At 38.3% G+C, this 23,433-nt stretch overlaps 1 pseudogene; it reads right to left on the bottom strand.

The window, feature by feature from the left end:
• Positions 1-12,640: 12,640 nt before the first annotated feature.
• LOC121268915 lies at positions 12,641-19,996 on the bottom strand (annotated as a pseudogene).
• Positions 19,997-23,433: the final 3,437 nt, after the last annotated feature.

Genomic DNA, 23,433 nt, shown 5'->3' with positions numbered 1-23,433 from the left:
GCTCGGTGATCTATAAGATTTGTACTAAGATTATTGTGGGCTGTATGACAAATTTGCTCCCTAAGATGATTTCTCAAGAACAAGAGGCTTTTATTCCGGGTCTTAGTATATTTTAGAATATTAGCCTTATCCAGGAGATGGTCCATTCTATTAATAAAAGAACTAATGGGGTAATGTTTTGGTGAAACTTGATATGTTTAAGCCTTATGATAGAGTGGATTGTAATTTTTTATTACATGTCTTGTCTAATTTTGGGTTTTCTTCTCATGTTTGTGATCTTATTAAGCTGTGTATTTCCATACCCTGGTATTCTATCATGATGAATGACACATCTTTGGGGTTCTTTAAGGGTTCACATGGTTTGAAACAAGAGGACCCTCTTTATCCTTATTTGTTCATCATTATGCAAGAGGTGCTCTCTTATATTCTCAAACAGTATTTTGTGAATGGTAAAATTGGTCAATTCACTTAAGCTAGAGGTACTCCTCTCATTTCCCACCTTATATATGTAGATGATATTGTTATTTTCACTAATGGTGGTAAAAGGTCATTGAGAAATTTGATGAAAGTTTTGAAGCTTTATGAAGATTGGTTTGGTCAATCTCTTAATAAGGGAAAAAATGCTATTTATTTTTCTAATAAAATTCTTGTTTTTAGGAAGCATTCTCTCCTTCGTGTAACTGGGTTTTCTGAAGGGTCTTTTCCTTTTAAATATCTGGATGTGCCTATAGTGGTGGGTAGACTTAAGGCTATCCATTTTGGTGATTTGCTTAGAAAAGTTAATAAAAAAATTGCGGGTTGGAATATGAAAATGCTCTCGGCAGGTGGACGCATTATTCTTTTGCATCATTTTTTTATCTAGTATGGCCATTCATCTTCTTACTGTGTTACATATTCCTAACGTTGTGCTCATGGTGTTGAATAAGATTCTAAGTTCTTTCTTTTGGGGTGAGTCTGAAGGTATAGGTAAACGGAAATGGGTTTCCTGGAAGCATGTTTGTAGGCCAACTAATGAAAGGGGATTGGCTATTTGGGACTTTGGGGACATCCAAATAGCTCTTCATATGAATTTTGCTTGGAGTCTCATGTAGGGTCAGTCTTTATGGACAGATTTCTTTAGAGGCAAATATGTTAAAGATAATCATTTATCCCTTTTGGTGCCTAATAAGGGAACCAGTATTTGGAAATATATTGCTCGAAGTATCCCGAATGCATTAAATTGCTCTTAATGGATTGTGAAAGAGGGCAATATTTCCTTCTAGTATGATAAATGGGAAGAGGGAGGCCCTCACAGTGGCCTCTTTCCTATGATTGGAAATCCTATGCTGAAAATCAAAGACTGTAGTATTGAAAATGGGTGGGATATTTTGCTATTGGAAATGCTTGTGTCATCAAAAAGTTTCTGATATGTATCAGTTCTTGGCTAGGAGAACAGAGGGCCAATATGTTTTACTTTGGGTGAAAGATAATGATGGGGTTTTTAATACCAAAAGTGCCTTGGGTATTATTAGGGTCAGAGCTCCTTCATTACCTTGGACTTTGTGGATTTGGCATAATAATCTTCCTCAAAAAATTTTAATTATGATGTGGAAGGTTGTCAATAGTTGTTTGAGTGTTGACAAGAGGATTAAAAGGGTTGGTATCCTTATGGTCTCTATGTGTAATTGTTGTACTAGGGGTAAGATGGAGGATTTGAATCACGTGCTTTGTATTGGAGATTTTGCTAGACCTATTTGGAGGCTGGTTGCGATCTAGCTAGGAGTGAATATAGGTGTTTTTGGTTCTGAAGGGCATGTAAATCTAACCAGGTTCTGATTATTTTTGGTCTTCTCTCGTCTATTGTTTCTTGGAAGATTTGGGACAGGCGTTGCAAGGCTCGGCATGAAGATAAGGAGGAAACAATGGACTCGGTTTGGCATGTCATTAAATTATGGTTTCGCTGTCTATTGGATTTGAACATGAAAGCTTCTACCATTTCTTCAAGGATGTTGCTATTTTAAAAAGATTGGAAATCTCTTTCCTAGAACCTAGACCTAAGAAGGTTCTTGTGGTGAGGTGGATTCGGCACCCTCAGGATTGGGTTAAGCTTAATACGGATGACAGTATTTTTGGTAACCCGGGACCAGCAGGAGCAGGGGGCGTCATTCGTGAGGATTGTGGACGGCTTCTTGTGGCTTATTCTGTCAATCAATGCTATCACTTGGGTTTTACTTGAGTTGAGATTGAGACTGATTCTCAAATCCTTGTTAACTGGCTCATCAAGGGTGAATGTAATATCTGGTACTTAAGGATTTTTGGGACAATTTACATGTGTATTTGAATTGCATGGAATATAGAGTAAGACATGTTTTTCGGTAATGTAATGTCGTGGCTGATCTTCTTGCCAAGTGGGGAGTTGGTGGCTCTAATTTGGACTGTTCTGGAGATCATTTGCTGCCTAGTAACCTCATAGGCCTTCTTCGCCTGTATAGAATTGGTTTTCCTTATTTGCGGATCTCCTAAGGAATCTCCTAGTAAATATTTTTCTGCTTTATTTGTTCTTCTAATCTTTACTTGCGTGTGTTTTGTTTTCAGGTTTTATTGTTTTGTCTAGGGTTAGAATTTCATAATATAGTTTTGGCCTATTGTATTTTTTTATTAAGCCTCTATTTTGTAATCAAGACATCTTAGTTATTTTGATGCCTGGTTTTGGCCTTTCTTGATTATAATGTAGCCCCCAACTATCTTGCTATATCTAGGATTTTCTTTTGCCACACGTGAGGGTTATCAATAAAATTGGGCTACTGTCCCTTTTTTTTTTTAAAAAAAAAAAAAAAAAAAAAAGAGATTATATTAGTGTAAGGATATACACAAAAGAGTTAGATTCCCAGACTACAATAGTTGAAATATTATTTTAGAAAAATTTTACTTATCATTATCCCCTCCACTACACACCAAATACATGTGATTTGTTATTTTTGTCATTCTATTTAAATACACGCATATTGATCTATAAATATGTGTGTTTAAATAAAATATAAAAAATAATAAATCACATATTAGTGTGTGGTGTAGAGATAATAAATAGCATTTCTCTATATTTTAAATGAATGGCTTGTGAAAGCAATCAAAACATATTATATCAATCCATGCGAATGAAGATAAGAAATATCATGCAATATGTGAAAATGTGGACACTTCCGTCAATCTTGTTGAGAACTTTAAAAAAGTTACAATCCCAGATCCAAGATGTTGATGAAGATGATATGATCGATCCATCTCTTGCGAAAACCTGCTCTGGGCACTTTGAACGTAAATGCGTATGCATGGGATCAGCTAGTTTCAAGGATTTCAATAAGTCTAGTGTGGGGTTGTTCTACGAGATGATAAGGGTAGTATTCTTATAGCAACGTGTTAAGTAATTAAGTACTTTAAAAATGGACAGCAAGAAGGGGATTATATATATACGTTAAGAAACCTTGGGCATGCTAAGAGGCCTACACTGAACTGTCATATGGGCATACCAAATAAATAAAATTATTTTTTAAAGTGATTGATCTAAGACTGTAGTTGAGACTGTTGAGTAGCTGAAAATGCCCAATCTGAATTACCTGTTGCAGCAAGGGGCTTTATAGCAGGCCGATGGTCACAAACTTCTAAAATGCTTTGGTAGTTTTGAATATAATCATTCTGGGAGAGAGAGTGTTATGATCCCACATCGACTAAGTATGAGATTGATTGATGGTTTATAAACCCCTAGGTATCCTTTCCTTGTAAGCTAGTTTTCAAGAGAGAGTTCTACCTAGTGAGTTCATAACATTTGGTATACAGAGACGTCGATCCTACCCATCCCCAGCCAAACAGCTTTGTCATTACCAACCCAGAAATACATCCTACCCATCCTAGCCAAACAACTTCATCAATATCAACCAGCCAAACAATTTCATCATTACCAACCTAGAAATACATCCTACTATGGCAGAAAGCACCCGATCCAAACACCAACAACAAGAAACATTACAACACCAAATCTAATCACACCAATAAGAGCTCATTGAACTACGAACAGATGTCCAAGAAATTAAGGATATGTTGCACACCTTTTTCACCCAACAACACAATCCACCACCCATAAACCAAGAACCACCACCAGAAATGGAAAACCTAGACTCAAGAAGGTTCAACCCCAGGGGGGTCAAACTCGAGTTCCCTCAATTTCAAGTTGTTAATCTTACGGCTTGACTCTTCAAAGGCAACCATTACTTTGAATTTCACCAAACACCACTAGCTCAGAGGCTGTTGATGGCCTCTTATCGCATGGAAGGAGACACCCTCGCATGGTTCCAAAATGTTGCAGATAGAGGGTTCTGCCATGATTGGGATGCCTTTTCCAGATCATTGTCCCTTCGTTTCAGACTGACAGCATATGACGATCCCATGGAGGCATTGACAAGGCTCAAACAGACTAGCTCAGTGGCTGGATATATGGCACAATCTGAAACATTATCCAACCTTTTGAGGGGCCTCTCGGATTTACATAAACTGAGTTGTTTCCTCAGTGGCTTGAAGGATGAGATTCGCATCCCAGTCCGCATGTTGAATCCTGTGAATTTAAATGTAGCCTATGGATTAGCAAAAATGCAAGAGGAATACCACAACAGTACAAAAAGATTCAGTAAACCAATGGGGGAAAAGATTACTACAACAATGGAATGGAGCTCTTATTCCGAGGATAATTACAACAAATGGAAGAAACCAGTGGATTTTACTAAACCTGTAACCTCAATGCATATGGATGAGAAACGTCTAAAGGGGTTGTGCTACCATTGTGATGAAAAATGGAACCTAACACATACTTGCAAAAACTCCAGAATTTATTTCTTGCAAGTGAATGAAGAAGTAGCAGATGAGGGAGAGAAATAAGCTAGTAAGAAGGAGGAAGAAAACAAGCACATAGAAATTCTACCCAGCAGCAAGGATGAACTGGAGATTTTCTTGGCTACCATAGCTGGAACTCCTACAGTGCATACTATGAAGTTGGTGGGAAGTATTAAAGGGGAGCAAGTTGTGATTCTAGTAGACTCGGGCAGCTCACACAACTTTATAGATACTACTTTGGTCTCGAAATTGCAGCTGCTAGTGGATTACTTAGTAAACTTAAAGGTGAGGGTAGCTAATGGTCAAGGCCTAAACATTGAAACGTTGTGTAGAATAGTGCGGTTGAAGGTGCAAGGTAACTTAGTACAACTTTCTCCCCATTTATTAGACCTAACTGGTTGTGATATTGTATTAGGGGTTCAATGGTTAGAAACTTTTGGCCCTATCACTTGGGATTTTTTCAAGTTGCTCATGAACTTTATCTGGAAAGGGAAGGCCAAAGAATTAAAAGGGCTGAAATTGAACCCTTCAATTGTGGAGGATAGTGAGAAAACATTCAAGGCCACTATGACCAAGGGAAAGGGGATGCTCTTACAAATTATGTGCAATGGGGGTGAGGAACCCGACTATGGGAAGGTGGATGGGCAATTTTCAGAATTGTTGGAGGATTTTAAAGAGGTTTTCAATGAATCCCACGGGTTGCAGCCACCTCATAGCCATGACCATCATATAATCCTCAAAGATGGCACCCAACCTATCAAAAATAGACCCTACCGATACCCTTACTACCAGAAAACAGAAATAAAAAAAAGTGTGGCTAAGTTGTTGAAGTCGGGAGTAATTAGGCCTAGTTTTAACCCTTTTTCCTCTCATATTTTGCTAGTTCGTAAAGCCTATGGTAATTGGCGGGTTTGCGTGAATTATAGGGCACTCAATAGGAAAATGGTAAAGGCAAAGTTTCTCATTCCAGTTGTAGATGAGTTACTGGATGAACTCTTTGGGGAGGTAATTTTTTCTAAGCTCGATTTGCGATCGGGCTATCACAAAGTGAGGGTAGTGCCTAGTGACATTCCTAAAACAACTTTTCATACCCATGACGGACAATACGAGTTTTTAGTGATGCCTTTTGGCCTCACTAACGCTCTAGCCACATTTCAAGGGTTAATGAACGATATATTCAAACCCTTTTTGAGAAGATTCGTGCTTGTATTTTTTGACGACATCTTCGTATATAGTAAATATTGGGAAGAGCGTGTGAATCATTTGAGGGAGGTTTTGAACATGCTAAAACAGCACTGTTTATATGCACAAAAAAAAAAAAAAAAAAAATCCAAGTGTCAGTTTGCTGTGGATGAAGTTGATTATTTAGGCCATATCATTAATTCCAAAGGTATAACGGCAGATTCTTCAAAGATTAAGGCCATGTTAGAATGGCTCGAGCCTAAGAATGTGAAGGCCTTACTAGGATTCCTAGGGCTCAGGGGTTATTACAGGAAATTCATATGGAATTATGGGCTTATTGCTGCCCCTCTCACCTCCTTACTCAAGAAAAACTTTTTTTCTTGGAACTTGGAGGCCAACAGGGCATTTGCAGCCTTGAAACAAGATGTCTCCTATCCACCAGTTCTTAAACTACCTGATTTCAGTAAATCCTTTGTGATTGAGTGTGATGCCAGTGGGAAGGGCATTGGAGTTATTTTAATGCAAGAAGGTAGACCTTTGGCTTATATGAGTAAAGCTCTAAAAGGGAAGGCAGTGCTGCTATCCACTTATGAGAAAGAATTGTTTGCCTTAGTTACAATAGTGCAGTGTTGGAGGCCTTATTTATTGGGTCAGTCCTTTGTTGTTAAGACTGACTAGCAGGCTTTGAAGTTCGTTCTTGAACAGAAGGTAGGTACGGTTGCACAGCAGAAATGGATTACGAACCTTATGAGGTTTGATTTCTGTATTAAGTATAAAAAGGGGAAAGAAAATAAGGTCGCTGATGCTCTTTTGAGGAAAATGAAGGGAATGAAGAGGGAGAGGGTTGCTTAGCCTTGATAACCTTTCCCATAGTTGAATGGATTGAGGAATTAAAAAATAGTTATAAAGCATCAGGTGAGATTGCTAATTTGCTAGATAAACTGCAGTACAACATTTCAGTCCCTCCTGGTTATACTTTCCAGCAAGAGATTATTCTTAAGAAGGCTAGGATTGTGTTAGTTCCAGATTCCACTTTTAAAAACAAGGTACTGGATTATCTACATGTGGACTCGCAGGCTAGTCATACAGGTTTTTTAAAAACCTATCAGTGGGCTAGGCGAGAATTCTTTTGGAAGGGGATGAAAGGTGACATCAAAAGGAAGATAAGGGAGTTTGATGTTTTTCAGGTGAACAAGAGTGAAACAGTAGCCCCACCATGTCTACTACAACCCTTACCAATTCCCAACCAAGCTTGGACTGATATTTCATTAGATTTTATCGAAGGGCTACCATTATCTAATGGAGCTAGTGTCATATTAGTGGTAGTGGATCGCTACACTAAGTATGGTCATTTTCTCGCTTTATCACACCTATACATTGCACAAGGAGTAGCTCAGATTTTTATGGATCATGTATTCAAGCTGCATGGACTCCATAAATTGATAGTTTCAGACCGTGACTCAGTGTTTTTAAGTTCTTTTTGTAAGAGCTTATTTGAATTACAAGGGTCTACTCTGAGTTTTAGCTCAACACCCCCTCAGTCTGATGGATAGACTAAGGCTCTTAATAAGTGTCTAGAAACTTATCTACGTTGCTACACAGGCATTAAACAGAAACAATGGAGTAAATGGCTTCCTTTGGTATAGTACAACTACAACAGTTCTTATCATACTTCAACAAAAATCTCACCTTTCGAAGCATTGTATGTGTATCCTTCCCCTCGTCTATTGTCCTATATACCAGGTACTTCAGGTAAAGAGGTAGTGGATCAATTCCTGAGAACAAGAGAACATATCAAGGAGCTGTCAATGACAAATCTCGAGTGGGCTCAAAACCATATGAAATTTTTTGCAGATAAAAGAAGAACAGAAAGAAGTTTTGAGATTGGAGAGTGGGTGTACTTAAGTTTGCAACCCTATCGACAGAACTCAATGGTAAGCTGTCGAAATTCAAAACTGTCCCCGAGGTTCTTCGAGCCGTTTAAGATTCTCCAGAGGCTTGGAACTGTCGCTTACTGCTTAGATCTTCCAACATCATCCCTCATACACCCTGTATTCCACGTTTCTTGTCTAAAGAAGAAACTTGGATCTCAGAGTCAACCCATTCCAACATTGCCACCCATGGATAAAGAAGGAGAAATTTTACTAGGGCCAGAGAAGATGGTGGATCGACACCTGAAGAGGCTTGGGGACTGTGTCGTGACGGAGGTACTGGTCAAGTGGATGGGAACTCCTTCCGAAGACAATACATGGAAGCTACTTTGGAAACTGCAAGAGTGTTACCCACACCTTGTGGGCAAGGTTCTTTAAGTAGAGGGGATTGTTAAGGGCTCAGATCAGAAGGAAATGGTATCAGAGCCACCCCACATCTAAGGCCATGTTGCGACGGTTGCAATCGTACGGCACAGGGGGTGATGCCGGCATGGCAGTGTTCGCTAGGAGTTAGGAAAATACCTAATGTACAGACAGCCCGTGTGAGTGCCGGGACCACTGTTGACATCGGCTACAGAGCGTGGTGGTTGTTACGATCGCACATCGACTAAGTATGAGATTGGTTGATAGTTTATAAGCCCCTAGGTACCCTTTCCTTGTAAGCTAGTTTTCAAGGGCGAGTTCTACTTAGTGGGTTCATAATAGAGAGAGAGAGAGAGTTTTGAAGACAATTTGGTTTGGTGGCATTTCATACTAAATAGAGTAGTCTTAAGATTACAAAGAGATTTCACACAAATTGATATGATTTTATATGATATGATAGATTTATTTTATGTAGATGTAAAATTTTGGCTAGGATTAGGTGAATAAATTGATAAGTTTAGATAGGATTAGGTAACTTAAATGATAGAGTTTATCTTATCATTAAGTTTGTAATTTTGGATAAATGTAAATTATTTATTGACTTTATCTATAAAAAATGTTTAGTTTATCTAAGAGGTATTAGAGATTGTTTAGATAAGTCATAAGTGTGAAAATAAAGTCACAAGGAATCTGCACTTATACAGAGAAGAGGTTGAACTGAAATCTGCTACTGCAGCGAAGAGTTATCGGGAAATGTCAGCATTCCGTCAGGAGATGTCTTCGCGACATATTCAATCCGTCAGCAGAGTCATACTTAAACTAAAACTGCTTTCATATTGTTTATTTAAGGAATCCTACTAGTTAGGATCTGTAGAGATTCAGATCTAAATAATTTATAAAATACTTTCTAGTGCATATTTTGGTGAGAAAATTTCTTGGAGAATTTTTATAATGTTTCTGTCAAAGAGTGTAATTGTGCTCCATGTTGGATAATTGATTGGTCAAGTTTCATCCATTGGAGTTCCAAGAGGGGAGTCAATATTTGAAAATCGTCAGAGGTTTTGGCTACTACTATGGTAGAAGATAAATGTGTCATTTTTCTAGTCAAGTAAGAGTTTCAATTAACAAAGATTTTGTAATTGAGTTTTACTTTGTAATTTGAAAATTTGATTTTCAAATAATAAAATTGATTTTTCTAAGTTTGGTTGTCCCATAAGATTATATTTATTTTAAAAAGTTCTATAAAGGGTTTCCCTTCTTCACCAATCGTTGTGTCATGCAATTTATTTATTTACTTTATATGTTCATTTGATTAAATAATTGTAAGATTGAGATTTAACAAATTTGTTCCAGTGAATTGGTGGATATTTTCGCGAATATAGGCACATGAGTACTTGGGTAATTTCATTTTATAAAAAAATAAGTAGTTAACAATATGATGTATTAGATAAAGCTATATCAATTTATGAATTTACTTTTATAAAATCACTTTTTAACTAAAATATATATCTACCAAATATAAAAATGTTTGGGTTGTTTCATAGAACTAACACAACATCTCTTTTTTATTTTTATTCATATTCATAACACGTACAGCTTTGAGAGGCACATACCACGTACATCTGGTGCACAAGGAATGAGGCACGTACTGCAAGGCCGGAAAAAAGTATACATTGTAACTAAAATCCTTAACGCTTTCAAAGATCGCAAACTTGGAGGATTCCTGCAGCTGGAATTTTTAAATAGATTAAGGCTGAGATCCAATCATAAGTACAAAAAAAATGTTCAAGTGCGACCCGAAGGTCGATGAAGTGCTTTTGAGGGTACATACAGAGCTAAAGAGTAAGGCATAATTGAAGAGAATGGGAGAGGAGTGTGGAAAGAATCTTATATATAGCTAGGATGAACTGCAACTCCAATGAAGTTATGGTAGTTGTTGTACTGTCCTCAAATGGCTCTCTAGGCATCCCAGTTTCTTGAAGCCGCAGTGCATAATTTAGGAAATATAACACATTTTGCATAGTTGGCCTCTCAATACTAAATACATTCAAACACTTTTTTGTAGTATCACAAAATATTCTTAATGAACTTGGCTTAATGTTACCAACAAGCACCGCATCAATAATTTTCTCGAGTTGGACTTTCTTTTGCCATTGCATCCCCCCTTCAGCCAAGTTCATCTCATCTTGTTGAGATGACTATATGATAGGGGTGGGTAGCGGGGCCCCGCCCTGTTTACCTCGCCCCAGCCCATGTGAGGCGGGGGTTCCGGCCCACTCGAATGGGGTGCGGGGGGCCCCGCCCTCACTCCAGAAGGCCTGCGGAAGTGGGGGATGGAGGGGGCTAAGCCCCGCTCTGCTTTTCCCTCACCCCGCTTAATATATATTATTAAAATTATATATATACAAACTCCATAAGTAAGTGAAACGGTGCCGTTTTACTTTTAGTTAAGTTCCCTCCTCCCCCTTCCCCCCGCATCCTTCTCGAACTCTCTTCTCTCTCAGACTCACTCTCTCTCTGTCTCTCACTCTCTCGTGCTCTCTCAGTCTCTCTCGCTTGATCTATTCACTCTCTCGCATGACTACACGAGCACCATCGGGACTCCAGTCACTTCAATTTTTGGGTTATGAAGACATTCAATATGTTAAATACTTTGATGAGCATGGGGGATTAGGAAAACCTAATGATGATGATTGGGAGGTAGTTTATACTTTTGTTGATTTTCTCGGGCTTTTTTACGATGCCACATTGAAGTTATCTGCTTCTTTGCACCCTACATCCCATGAATTTTGTCAACAAATATGTAGGGTGAAAGAAGAATTAGACGACATGTGTAGGAGTTCCAATCTAAGGATGAGGGGGATGACATTGACCATGAGGGTCAAATACGACAAGTATTGGGGAAATTTGACTAAACTAAATATTTTGTTATATGTGGCTGTTATTCTTGATCCCCGTCTAAAAATTTCAGGCATGTTATATGGTTTAGGACTTGCGCACGATCAGACGTGGACTGATCTTATTGGTGAGATGGCCCAAGATATCCTTTATAAATTATATGATGAGTTTAATGCAATTAAGGGTGATACTGCATCTACTACACCTATACCTACCCCAACACCTACTCTAGACACCGGGGTAACAAAGAAGCATAGATTGACATGGACTAAGACCCTCGCACATAATCCCACACTTGTCCGTCAATCTACAGAGGTGGTTTCAGAGTTAGACAATTATTTGTCAGGGGATCTTATTCAAGATGATGATGGTTTCGACATATTAGGATGGTGGAAGGCAGTATCAAAGAAATATCTCATCCTTCCTGAGATTGCCCGTTGTATGTTGGCCATCCCTATTAGCACCGTTACCTTGGAGTCTGCCTTTAGTACCGGAGGGCGCATATTAGATCATTTATGTAGTTCATTGTCTCCTATAACTGTGGAGACATTGATATGCACACAGAGTTGGACGATGAGAAATGATATTTATGTTCCGAATGTTTTAGATTTTAAAGAGACCGACAAAGAGGGTAGTGATCAGTCTGGATTTGGATCATCTGGTAATTATTTTTTTATTTTGATTTATTTATATTCATTTTGATTTCATCAGTATTAATTTTAGTATTGATTGTTGTAGCAACACATGAGATGACTCAGATGATGTCTACCTTCACTGCAATATGAATATGTGCTCAAGCCTCAAAACATTACCCATCTGGGCCGCCCCAAATGTCACAGTCAAAGACACAAACAGCTCGCCTCTATTTTTAGATTCTTAATTTCTTAGAATATTGAAATTTGAGTCAGTTGTACATATTATGTATTTGATTTGTGATTTTGTAATGTTGATATACTGTCTCTTGAATACTTTTTTGTTTGTAATTTGGTAATTGTTTAGACTTTTCATTTTATTTTTATAATAGCTTAGTTATTATCATTATTTATTAGTTTATTAGGTAATAGACTTGTAGTCTGTAGTAGTACTTTATTAGAGTCTTAATTATATAAATTTGTATCATGTATATATTATTTTTATTCATCTAACTTTTATTCATTTTTTAACTTTTTTTTTTTAAAAACTTCTAATTTTATAGGCCCAAAATGGCCCAGAAGCTGCTTCTGAGCCATTTTTGGCCCATTTCAGCCAAGAAACTTCTGGGCCTTTGGACTAGTAGGGGAAGGGGAGAACGGATAACCCCCCCCCCCCACCCGCACCCTATTAGCCGGGATGGGGTACCTCGCTACCGCACTCCAGGGGCGGGGACGAAACTCACCACCCCGCCCACGCGGAGGCGGGTAGCAACCTTACTATATGATAGCTGGTCTAACACAGAGAACTTCAAGAAGTACAACTCCAAAGAAGTATACATCAGATTTCTTTGTCAACTGTAGAGTTGTGAGGTATTCTGGATCAAGATAATCAAAGCTACCTTTTACACCCATGGTGAAGTTGTCCGGATCGGAAAGGCCTAATTTTGAAAGGCCGAAGTCGGCAACTTTAGCCATATAATATTCATCGAGTAGAATGTTTGTTGACTTCACGTCACAGTGAACGATTCCTCCAGCCTGACCAATTTGTAGATAATGTAGGCCCTTTGCTGCATCGATGCAGATTTCTAGTCTTAGCTCCCAAGATAATTCAAACACTAAAGTTGATCTCTCAAAGTTGTTATCTGAATGATAGTGGTGATCTGTGAGAGTCCCCTTTTTCATGAACTCGTAAATCAGTATTATCTCACGCCGTTCATCGCAATATCCAATCAGAGAAACAAGATGTCGGTAACTACTATAAGACAACACGATGATCACCATTTGGAATTCCTTCAGACCCTTGTCGTGGATCACTTCGTTTCACAGCCACTTTGGTACCATTTTTAAGAGTTCCTTTGTAGACTTTCTGAATCCACCCTCACCAATCAATTGCTTGTCATTGAAGTTCTTCGTTGCACACTGTATTTCAGAAAAGGGTGCCCCTAAACTAAGGTTTAGACTAGGAGCAACGGAAGCATTAGGTCCTCTTTGAGTCAACCTGCACTACACGTCTCAACCACCAAGGTTGCACTACACAGAAACCATTGTGCGTAAAACTAGCCCTTGTTTCAAGCACCCAAAAACTGAGCATGACCCTTCCTCCTTCGTAAGTTTCCCAGCCACTTGCCGCTCGTACGTGCACCAAAAACCCACGTTGCTGCCATCCCCAAAAAAGCCCACTCCTGGCCGTCGTACTCCTCACACCAATAATCCTAAGTCTCCGTTGTTCTAAGCCGCAAGCCTCCACCCACGGTGTTGTCTCTGCACCACCAACCCACGCTACGACACCGTGAGCCTCCTTCACTCCTCTTCCCTCTCTCGATTTTCTTGTAAGAGTTTTATTTAAACTCTATGTCCCATACATCCATATCCTAATGGGTTTAAGATAGCTCAATTGTTATCACTTAATTGATGAGTCACAGTGAGATAAGAACAACTCTATTTCTAATCACAGTGGGAAACAAAGTCTTTAGATTTTTTGATGGCAAGAAGTTTATAAATAGAACTGAGGGGTTAAGGGTTCTCACCTAGAACATTATTGTGCCTCTAGCTATCGGGAGACACTTATGAGGCTAAGTTGCTAGGGTGATCCTTCTCTCATAGTTAGCTGAGATTCTTCATCTATTTGTGATGGATAAAGGTACGCCTTTTAACCGTTGTTCTTTATTATCATGGATTATAGAATATCGAAGATCCTATTATTAATATTCATGTTAGAATATTTAACATGTGGTATCAGAGCCAAATTACAGATATTTTATGATCTCAATAAAATATACAGTAAATAAATGACTATTTGATTTTATATGTACCTTAGTGTCTCTATCGATTTTATCACGTTGTGGTTGATTGAAAAGACCATGTACTTTTAGTCTGACAAATAATTTTACGATGTTGACTATTCTGTGTTCTGAAGAATTATGCATTGATTCATGTATGAGTTTCAGTTTTGAGTTTTTTCTTATCTTCCTTTTTATTTATTTTTTATTTTGTAATGTGTATGTGCTAGGTAAGGGCCTACCGTGTGCTGGGTAAATGTGTATTGTGTATTGTGAAACCGTCGCATGAATCTGGAGTAGCTGTGTGTTGGCAGCATGTAGCGTAAGGTGGCCGTGCCACCGTGCAGGTAACTTGGCAGTGTAAAGGGGCGGCGCAGAGGGGCTATGTAGTCCCGAATTTGCGCTGCCCCTGCCCAACTATGAAGCTCTTCGGGCTAAGGGTTGTCGGCGTAGGGAAGAGGATCTGAACCTCCTTTGCAATGCCTCTGAGATGGCGGCAGAAGGCTCTAAAGCTCACTGGCAGCAGCAGGCAATGGCGTTCAAGTTAAAAAAGGGGGGGGGGGGGGTGGGGGGAAGAGTAAGGGGTTGACGGCGGAAGGAGGATAGAGACAACTTGTCGTCCCCCTCGTCGACGACGTCCACGGTTGCTCCAAACTGTGGAAAGGTCAACAGCGTGCGGCACTGGAAAGGCCAACAACGTGCGGTGCTGAAAGTTTTGAAGGAAGAAGAAGAAGAAACCCTAGTTTATCTTGACTTGTAAAGGGCCTGGGCCGTGGGCCTTGGCCCAATCCAAGAGAAAAGAAATAGGCCATTGTTGTGGCCCAGCCCGGAAGAAGAAAAAAATGGAAAGGGAAGGTATCGGGCCTGAACAGTAGACTTGACCTAGGTCAACACATGTTTGACCAATGAAATGTACCGGGTTTTGGCCAGGGTTATTGGACAAGTCTGGTCCAGACCCGGATCGGTCAGATTATGTGATGCCCCCAACCTCCGCTTGGGATGGAACAAAGACTTAGATTGTTAGGACATGCAACACAAGGTTACATACCCCCGTTCGTGACTGTTTATATGCAATGTATCCTAATATGCAACTAGCAGTATGCAATAACCGCACCGGATAGAAGGGTGAAAACAGAACTTGTGCCAGAATAACTAAAACATCTCAATGCATTACTGATCATCACAAGTTCAAAAACAAATTGTAGCATAACTTATTACAACTAAATATTAAAAGTTTTTAAAGTTAAATTAATCGCTCCATGCGTTCTAAAGTATGAAGGACTAGGGTTATAAACATGATGATCAAATCTAGTCTTCTCTCGAGGTAAGGCTGCTCCTCAATCCGTTGGATTCAGTACTCCATCTAATCCATCATCCTCATATTCTGACACAACTTCCATCAATACAAGTGGAATGATAGTGAGTCCACAAGGAGTGAGATTTATATGAAATCTCAGTAAGTTAACAACCAACTTGCACAAAGATAAATTATAAATGAAGGATGATAAATATGAAGTGCATGAAATGTAGAAAAATGTACGCTTATCTCCCATCTAGATTTCTTAACATTTTCAGAAAACGGAGACACATTTTCGTTTAGAGAACATTTTACTTTAATCGTCAAGAGATAATATTTTCACCATAACATTTCATCATTTTTAACAATTTATAATCATAACGTGTGGTATCGTTGCAGTTCCCCATGTGTACTGTGAGTACCTACCAGTGACCGTAGTACAACTCATGTTGAAACTACGTTGTCTATAGACTCATTCTCAATGCATTGGTAACATAATATAACATCATAATGTGTACACCCACTAGTATTAGGTGTCATAACACATGGACTTCACTTCGGCATTCTTTAAGTAGAACTCATTCAAAGCCCGTTGACCGTTCTTTGTCAACTTAAGGAGTTGCCACTCCATTCTTAAACACTCCAAAGTGAATAGAGGAGTTTCACTAGGATAATTTCCTATCCTAACCTTTGGAATCATGACAAAAATTATTTTCATGCTAAGTTAAAAATGTGTTCCATGATGCGCATATATAGCAAGTTTTTTTTTATGTGAAATCACATTTGTAGATGCAACATGTTAAAATGGTAGAAATATCACATGTCATGTAAATATACTCAATTTAGTATATAACATGAGATTTTATATTCAATGTGATAATTGAAGCATGAATGACACTTACCAATAAATCATAAATAATCTGTCAAGGTGTAAGTTAGAGGCCAACTTACAAACTTCCGGAGTAATTTGAAAAGTAATGTCGTAGCTGCGTAAATCAAGTGCGTACTAAGTTAGGATTAATATTTCTATGGGTGAGGTCCAAAATCAAAGGCTTCAAAAATGAATATTTACAAAAATACCCATAGACTCACAAAAATTGCCGTTAAGGTCATAAACTTTCACTAATTACAAACGAACTCCAAATTTGATAAAAATTCATAGACTTCATATTTTTGGCATTATAAAGCCATATATGCAATTAGACTTTCAAAAATCAAAGTGGAACTTGCCCAATTGGTCCCAACCCGTGGCATGTACCTTAGTTGATGCCTAAGTGTATTTTTAACTATTGGTCCCTATGGTTGCATGCATATGAAATTTTCTTTAACCACAAATGATGACTAACATATTTGATGACATAGTAAAGACTAATTCTTGGATAATAGAGTTCATCCCAATAGTTAATCATGGCTACAATATCCTTAATGTCTACTTCATGCAAAACCGATTCATACTTGATGATCAAAACAAGATAGATTCAAAACCTACCAAGGCATGCTTCTAACTACAATTTAAAAATTCCATAATTATGCTAAAAAAATAATAAATCATATCAAATCATGCTTAAGACATGCCATAACTAAATTTTCACTTAAAATTATTTAATTATCCAAACCATCCCTTAATTGACCCGGTTTTGATTTAAGCATGAAAACCTTCCCAAAACTTATCCAAATTTCATACACATAGAAACAAAGCTTGCTAACTAAGATCAAAATCAAGAAAAATTATAAATTCCGTGGCTTTCCAAGCACTCTAGACAGTCTTATATAAGAACACTCAAGAACTCACCAAGAACTCACTCGGTTTCACTCTTTCGATCTCTAAAAGGGGGAAGTGCTCTTCAAGGCTCAAGAGGAAGCTTGGAGCTGAGGTGTGGAGGAAATGAGAGAGTGAGGGGGCCTTTTATAGGCAGCCAAGGGGAAAGAGACATTGGCTTTGGTCAAGGGGATTGATGGAAGATGGTGTATGAATCTGATTTTTTCAGATTTGCACTTCATCACTTGTGTCATCTTGTGTAGGTCAAAACAATACTCTAAACCACTATGATTTCACTTCTATGGTTGCTACATTACTAGTATGGGGGCTGGCCAAGTCGTGGGCAGAGGAGAGGAGAGAAAAATCATCAAAACCACCTATGGGTGCTGACTAGGGGTGTAAACTGGTCGGTCCGGACCAAAGAAACCGACCGGACCGACCAAATGCATAGTCGGTTTCAGTCCAAACACTACATAAATTTCGGTCTTTGGTCCGGTTCCGGGGTGGAGATTTCTCGGACCGGACCGACCGAATAAAAAAAAAATTATATATATTATTTATATGATAATTGTACAATTAACAATATAAAATTTTAAATATGTTGTTAATACTTGTTAATATTCTATAAATTAACAATATTATATATATATTTTCATCTAACCTATCACTATTAATAATATAAAATTTTAAATACGTTATTAACACTTGTTAATATTCTATGAATTAACTAATATATAATATCAATTAGTTAATTATATAGTAATTATATAAATTAATAATGTAATTTTCATTTAATTTATTATCATTGACCATATAAAATATTTTTTTATTGAGTTTGTTACATAATCCACATTAATAAGTCATTTAATTTAATTTAGTATTCTAAATAATTTTTTTATTAATTGATTAAAAAAAAATAGGTCGGACCGAATGGACCGACCGGACCTGACCAGACCGATAACTACCGGTCCGGTCCGGTCCCTATGGGGTGGTCAGTCCGGTCCGGTGATGGACCAAAAATATTCGGTCCATCACCGGACCGGACCGACCGGTTTACACCTCTAGTGCTAACGAGTTCAACTGATTTTCCTTTAGAAGATTTTGATCATTGTCTTGACTAGTCCCTTTGAATCATGGCTGATTTGTACAGAAGCAAGGTCACTTTTTGAAGAATTTTGCTGGTTGTAGAAGGTGGAAAGTTTGTTGCCAAGTGATCATGAAAGTGCAATCCGAAATAAGGTGTTGAAATGGAGGTTTTTTGCTGAAATTTTCAGACTGCCTTCTACAGTTTGTGTCCTTTTGAGCAAGGGAATTAGTGGCTTGAAACCATCATAATTTCTTCCCTACCATGGCTAAAATGGTCCTAAAGTGGTGGTCAAGTCGTGGGGCATGATTTGGTTGACAAAAAGGTCATGCAATCCTCCATTGCAACTGGCGGGTTCACATTGCTTCAATTTGGCAAGGTTTTGTTGAGTTTTAGTTTTGGATAGTGTTGGGTGGGAAAATCTGAGTTAAAACTCTCATATTGGTCATAAGACCCCTTGGAGATCAGGTGGCAAAGGAGGTGGCATAGGTTGTGGTTCAAATTCAATCCAAATGACTACAACTCAAACTAAACCAAGGTGCACCCGATTGGGTTCTTTGGACTGGTTTGCACAAGTAATTTCTTCCAAGGCTTAAACTTGATTTAGGAGGGTCTCAAGAGGTGTTTAAGGACAATATTATCCTTGAGGACAAACTACAAAAATGTTTGGCTAAAGAGGAAAACAGTCCAAGCATTACAAAGGGCAATGCACAAAACAGATTAAAACATGATTTGAGCTTGTTATGTCATTTTTCTTAATGAAATGTGAGATGGTTTAGCTAGGGTATCAACACTTTCTAATCATGGTTTAAGGGAGTATTAATTTGAATTAAAAATTTTAAGAAAAAATTAAGCTCAATTAAGCTTCAAAGCATGGTTTAAAGTGCACTAACCTCAAGTATGATGGTTAATGGTCTTACCTAATTTTCAAAACTTAATTTGGGCACTTTGGGTATGATTTGAGTTTAAAAAAATCAATGATATGGTGTATTAGGCTTTCAATTTTTTTTTTCTTTTAGAAGAGCCGAAAGTCACATGTCCAATTGTGACTCCGTCCCTAATTTTATTGATCAACCCTCACTTGTGGCGGAGGAAAACCGTGGTTATAACCCGAGGCCTGAGGGCTACAAATATTATAATAAAACCAAAACCCAAGCCTAAAAAACCAAATAAACTCAACCACTATACAAAAGCCTAAAAAAAGCTTTCTATCAACTGCTTCGGATTCTACGTAAGTAAGGAAGGCCCCCTCTATCCAGCCTAATGTTACCTCTAATAGAAGGAGGCAACTCAGGAAGAGACAACCATGATCCCGTAATACCATTAGCACCCATTTTAGCTAAACCATCCGCAACCGAATTACATTCTCTATAACAGTGAACAAATGAAACATTAATCCTAGCTAGACGACTCTGAATTTCATCCCAATAGTCTTCCATATACCATAAGCCACATATCTGATTCTTCAACCAATTTAGTACTAACAAGGAATCTAGTTCAATCTCCACAAATAAAAAACCCATCAAGCCAATATATCGAAGCCCATGAAGTAAACCCATCAGCTCAGAATAATTGTTCGAATGATTCCTCCCGCACCTGAAGGGCCCGGATTACCTAGAGAACAACCATCAACATTCAGCTTTACCCAACCTTGCTTAGGCTGTTTCCACCTGACCGGGATGACAATCTCTTTCCTCATGACATTTAACGGCATATTAAAACATTTTAAAATACCTTCATCACGCCGATTGAGCAAATTAACATTATTTAGTTTAACTGCAATCCAAGAAACCCAATATTTGATGGAACACCAAACTTGTTGTACCGATTCCATTACTCCTTCCATCCGGGCTTTACAATGACGGCCCCATAACTGCCAAGTGATGATTGTCGGAAGAAGTCCCAACAGTTGACCAGGACGATTAGAATTCTTAGCCCTCCTATACCAACACTCCACCCTCTGTCTCCATGAGCAACCTTCCACCCAAGGAATTCCATGAACCACCGAACATATACGCCAAATTTTTTTAGCAAAATCTCCTCCCGCAAGAATATGATTAAGATCTTCATAAGTATAACTGGAACAACAATCACAACAGGAAACAATAGGAATACCAATTCTGCAAATTCTATCATTCACAGGAAGACAATCATGTATGGCCTTCCACATCGTGATTGAAATTTTTTTTGGAAGAGTAGAATGCCAAACCCATTTTGCCCAAGGGAAATTTGGTCCCCTCAAACGAATACAATTCCAAGCACTCTTCGAAGAAAAATTACCGTCATCGTTAGGAAGCCATATCAATATATCTTTCCCATGTTTAACCCTACCCAATTGCATAATAATATCTTCAGCTTTTTGATGCCCAACCAACCGAGCAAAATTCTCCATATTCCAACCCAACCCAGTTTTACAATCTTCCAACTTTAGATTTGGCATACCCGAAATCTGAATATTATAACTAAGAGGGGCATCATCAACCCACTTATCATGCCAAAAAAGAAGCTTACCCTCTCGAACTCTCCATTTAGAATTTGCTTGCACTAAAGGAATACTTTTCAAAATCATCTTCCAAAAAATAGACCATTTCTTTGGATCCACCATAGAAATATGTCTATCACCAACATACTTAGCATGAAAAAAATTAGACCAAAGAGATGTACCTTGCAAAAGATTCCAAGCTAACCTCATATGTAGAGATGTTTGCACATCTTGAAGACTCCGAATACCCGTCCCACCTTTCGAGACAGGCTTACAAATATCCACCCAAGAACGCCATTTTTTCTTAGTTTTCCCATCTTTTACACCCCAGAAAAATGTGCTGATGATTTTTTGAAGTTTCTCAATAACAGCTTTAGGCGTCCTTAAGATAGAAAACCTGTAAACGGGAATACTTTGAAGCACATGTTTAATGAGAATCAGACGCGCCCCACTGGATAACATTCTGGCTTGCCATCCCTCCAATCTACATTGAACTTTAGCAATCAAGTCATCAAAATGAGCTATTTTCAATCTTCCTGAAATAATAGGAACTCCCAAATATTTAAAGGGAAAAGTCCCTTCCGTAAAACCCGTGAAACGAAGAAGTGCCCGACGTCTAGAAATAGAAATCTGCAAAGAGAAAAATATAGAGGACTTGTTTTTGCTAACTACTTGCCCCGACCATTGTTCGTACGTCTTCAATACATCAGAAATAGTTCTTAAGGAATTTTTGCCCCCATTACAAAAAAAACACCATATCATTCGCATAGAGTAAATGAGAAATAATGGGGGTACCCCTTGGATGGTAAAAAGGAGTAATCTTACCCATTTCCACCTGTTTTTTTATCATCCTTGAAAAAATTTCCTCAACAATAATAAATAAATAAGGAGAGATAGGATCTCCTTGTCTCAACCCACGACCTCCTTTGAAAAAACCCTTGGGAACCCCATTCATGATCACAGAGAACCAAGGATTAGTGATGCATTTTTGAATTAACATGCAAAAAAGTTCTGAAAACCCGAATGCTTTAAGAACATGCAAAAGAAAAGACCAGTCCACACTATCATATGCTTTAGCCATGTCAATCTTCAAAACAACATTTCCACCATGAGCCGGCTTGTTAATAGAATGAATCATTTCTTGTGTAATACTAATATTCTCAAATATGCTTCGACCCGGAAGAAAAGCTATTTGTTCAGGAGAGATAATTTTTGCCAATATGGGGGAAAGACGATTAACCATAATTTTAGTGCATATTTTGTAAAACACGTTGCACAGGCTAATTGGCCTAAACTTATCAAAACTTGTTGGATTATCCACTTTAGGAATTAAAACCAAGAAAGTAGCATTAAAAAACCTCGGAAGATTCTTACCTCGAAAAAACTCTGACACCGCATCAACAACCTCATTACCCACTATATGCCAACATGATCGATAGAATCCCGATCCAAACCCATCAGGACCTGGACTACTATTTTCCGGAATGGAGCAAAGAGCTTCATAAACTTCCTGGGCTGAAGGAATGTGAGAAAGAAATTCATTTTCACCCTGAGAAATAATAGGTATGACCAAACCCCCCAGATTCGGCTCTTTCCAGCAAGAACCAACCTCCAGGAATTGTGAGAAATAAGAAATAGCCCCGTCATGGATTTGTTCTGGTGAGGAAAGAGTAGTACCATCTGCAAGTTTCATCTCTTTCACCACTTTATGATTACGACGACTGACCGCACGGAAGAACGAAGATGTCGCTTCTCCCTTTTGAATCCAACAGTGTTTAGCTTGTTGAGCCAAACGTTTTTCTTCCCTATCCAACCAAACTGAAAGCTCCAATTGTGAAACCACGAGATCATCCTCTACATCTTTGATATATTCAGATTGCAGACTGACCTCCAAACCCTTTATCCGAGCCTCAAGCTCTGCTATATGAATTTCCGTCCTCTCAAAAATGTGCTTATTCCACTCTCGCAAAGCAATTCTAAGTCTTTTAAGTTTATTCATAAGCACATTTAAGCTTGAGCCTCCAACCACCTCCACCTTCCAAGAATTCAAAACACAGTCAAAAAATTGGGCATGAGATACCCACATTTGCTGAAATTTAAAAGAAGGATAACCATAAGTAACAAACGGATTTTCCAAAAAAATCAACATCGGTGCATGATCAGAAGAGGTACGTGATAACTATTCCAATTTAGCATCCGGAAAAATATCAAGAGCCGCTGTATTAAGAAAGCAACGATCAAGCCTCGCCCATTGCCTAGATCTCCCCGAGTGACCATTACACTAGGAAAAAGAATTCCCACAAAAAGGCATATCAAGAAGACCACAAGCACCCACCCAATCATTAAACTCCTCCATAGCCAAAGCTAATCTTGGCCGTCCCCCTCTGCGCTCCGATTCATTCCTAATAATATTAAAATCTCCCATCACCATCCAAGGTAACTGGTGAATATTAGCCGCCATCAAAACATCCCACAGTCTTCTACGCTCCAAATAGGAGCATTTCGCATATACAAAAGTAATTCGGACAACATTAGGATTATCAATACGAACTGTAAAAAATTGATCACCCATATACTCAACAACAAGATTTAATTCCTGAACCCAAAACATCCATAACTTACCTCCGTCATCAACATTAGAGCAACAACAATCAGATCGCAAACAATCA

The sequence above is a fragment of the Juglans microcarpa x Juglans regia genome, chromosome 1D, assembly GCF_004785595.1.
Source record: "Juglans microcarpa x Juglans regia isolate MS1-56 chromosome 1D, Jm3101_v1.0, whole genome shotgun sequence".
In the NCBI taxonomy this organism is placed as follows: Eukaryota; Viridiplantae; Streptophyta; class Magnoliopsida; order Fagales; family Juglandaceae; genus Juglans; species Juglans microcarpa x Juglans regia.
This window is presented reverse-complemented; position numbering and strand designations above follow the sequence as displayed.